This window comes from Octopus bimaculoides, chromosome 1 (genome assembly GCF_046866305.1).
Source record: "Octopus bimaculoides isolate indiv1 chromosome 1, ASM4686630v1, whole genome shotgun sequence".
Lineage (NCBI taxonomy): Eukaryota > Metazoa > Mollusca > Cephalopoda > Octopoda > Octopodidae > Octopus > Octopus bimaculoides.
The window spans coordinates 55116878-55120228 of record NC_142928.1 but is presented as its reverse complement, the minus strand read 5'-3'; positions in this window follow the sequence as shown (position 1 = coordinate 55120228).

Below are 3351 nucleotides of genomic sequence, written 5' to 3'. Positions count from 1 at the left end.
GAATCGTGAATATTGTCTGAATCTTGTCCTTCTTAAGGGCCCACATAAATTTAGACTGGTACTTCTAAAAATCTTCACAAAAATGTGTGTAGAGATTTCTGTTAAAGAAAAGATCCAAGCTATATAGCTTAGAGAAAGCTTTACAGATATCTTTCTTCTTCAAAGGCAAGATTTTGAACTGAAACAGTGAAATGAAGCAACATTTTAAAATGTATGGAAGTTGTAGTTCTTTTTGTGGGGAACGGGGTTAGTGATCAGTGGATCACCACATTGAATTGATCCAACAATGGAACTTCTTAGATTTAACAGAGTATGAGAGGGTGAACATTTTCAAGTCCTCTAACTGCCCTTTGAACAAAAGAATGGTTTTATTTCAGAATGGGAAGCAACAAATTTTTCTGAAAAGGTGGTCTTGAAAATATTTCAGTTATTGTGCAAGCAACCCTAGATTATTCCCATGCTGAACCGAAAACATTTATGTTGAGGTACACTGGCCAAAATAAGTTTAAGACCGATGATGACAATTCTATTCCTTCATTAATATATTTTTAATAAAACTGTATAAAATAATTTTACTTTTTACAGTTTATGTAGGACTTTTTCTCTTTCGGATGATATAGGCGTTATAGATCTTTCTACAATTTGAATAATTTTAATGCGCAATTAATTCAAATGATTAAAAATCGTCGGTAAAATAAGTTTAAGACTGTACCAACATTATTTTGTTTAAATTGAAAATTTACGGCACAAATGATCAACGAACAAAAATTTATTATTAGTATCTAATTCCAAAGCCATTATTTTCAATTATAGCCTCATAACGGCCAGATATGAAGTTCGACAAATGAGCACAAAAATCACTTGGAATGTTCTGCCATATTTCTTCAATACAATTACATAATTGGACAAATTTATAGGTTTTTTAGCATGAACTCTTTTAGAAACATAATTCCAAAAATTTTCTATCGGATTCAAATCCGGGCTTTACAGAGGCCCCTCAATATTCACCATATTATTGAACTCAAAATATTGCAAAACTTTCCTAGTCTTATGAACGGAGCAATTGTCCTACTGGAAAATAGATCCCTGTGGCATATGATTATTTAAATATGGCAGCACATTTTCATTTGCTAATTGCAGATAGCCTACACTGTTCAGTCTGCCATCAGCCTTAACAATCGGACCAACACTTAAGCTGCTGAACGCAGCCCACCCACACACACCTCCCGCTTGCGCCGTCCTCTTGACACACTTAGGATGGAATTCTTCAGTTGGATGGGGTCTAACATAAGTCTTTCCGTCTGATCCAAAGATGCAGAAGCGGGATTCGTCACTCCAAAGAACTTTTGACCAGTCTTCGGCTGTCCATTCAATATGGAGTTTAGCAAGCTTGATCCGATTCCACCGGTTCATCTCAGAAATTATTGGCTTGTTTCCAGCGATCCAACTGAACTGTCCAAATTCTTTTAGGCGGTTTCTGACAGTTTGTGGTGTAAAGCTGATGTCAGTTTCATCAGCTCATTGCTTGCAAATGTCCACTGCTGTTAGCATTCGGTTATCTTCAGAGAGTTTATGAATTCGCCGATCCATATGTACTGTTGTTTTACTCGGAGCGCCCGTTCTTTACCGATCTTTGTATTGGCCAGTAGCTTGGTAAAGCTTCCATGCTTGAACACAAACCACTTTGCTGCATCCTAATTGCTTGCTAATGTTCATGAAGGACACATTATGCTGATGATGCAATACGATCTTTGATCTAGTAACTGGGCTGAGATTACGATGCTTTCCTATATCGAATTAATGTGTAACAATGCTCGATTATTAAACAAACAAAAAAGGGCAGTACGACTAGCCATATGACCACCCATTTGGTTTATTACTTTGTATAATCTTGGTATGGTCTTAAACTTATTTTAGCGACAATTTCTAATCATTTGAATTAATTGCGCATTAAAATTATTCAAATTGTAGAAAGATATAGAACGCCTATATCATTCGAAAGAGAAAATTTTTTTACATAAACTGTAAAAGTAAAATAATTTCATACAGTTTTATTTTAAATACATTAATGAAGGAATAGAACTGCCATCATCGGTCTTAAGCTTATTTTGGCCAGTGTATGTTAATTTAAAGGACGGAAGATATGAGGTACAAGAAAGACTTCGTAAGTTCAAAGACTGTCGTAAAACAGGAAAAAATGTTCAATTAACCATGAACACCACGAAAGAGTATACAATTCCTCTGAGTGACTGTCAGATGTAAGCGAAGGACGACGGTGCCAATAAAGCTGAAAAGTACAGTGACATCGTAACGAAAATACTATAGCGGTTTTACACTTTCCATCTTCATTTCCAAGATCCGACTCAACATTCCCGCCATCTGCGTCTCCTTTCGTACACAGTTTATACATCAGTATGAAGTGTGTACGAAAGGAGACGCAGATAACTTTATAGCTGCTACATTAATATGTAACCCTTTCACAATACTGCAATTTTGACGAACCCACCAACATACATTGTATATTTAATAGAGCTCACTCCAACACCTTCACTGCACGTGACACGTGACAACTCTGTTCTTTTCGCCTTACCATATACTTTACCACTTCTCATCACCTTCGGCTTTCCAATATTTACCATTTTGCCTCTATGCAGTCCTTCCACTAAGTCTCTACTATAAATACCCCAGATCATCCGTATGCATACATACATACATACATACATACATACATACATACATACATGATGACTGCAAACTTGTGTTCGAGTATTACCATCGCATGACCGAAAGTCCCTCACATTCGAAAGCTACGACCAGCCATTTCTGTGATAGGTCTTTTTTTTTTCAAGCGATGCCTGTACATGATTTTTTTTTATAGTGGGGGAAAGGATTTGCACAAATCCAATCCCACTCTCCGAACATGGACGACATAAACTCGAAAAGAAGAACTAGTCTACATCATTGAATATTGTCAGTGTCGCAGGTTTTCTCTCAAAGTTTCCCTCTCCTAAAGAGATGTGACAACAACAGAGGGACCTCCCGCTCCCAGTGAACCAACTACGCACCTGGACACTAACCCAGGTATTTCCAGATTTGTAAGTTTTGAATCTAAATTTGTTTTCCTAATTGTTATCCGCTTGCCTAACAAAGTGTTATGGACACCAGATGTTTCAACTCGCATTTCTTCGGGGAATGTTTCTGTAAAAATGACACCTGAAGCCTATTATAAAGAAACAACAAACCGCGCGCGCGTGTGTTTGGTTAAAGTATATATGAAAAGAAACAATATCATAAAAGATCAAAAGTTCAAAATGTCCTTATATGGTTTCTCACCTTGCCAATATACATTTT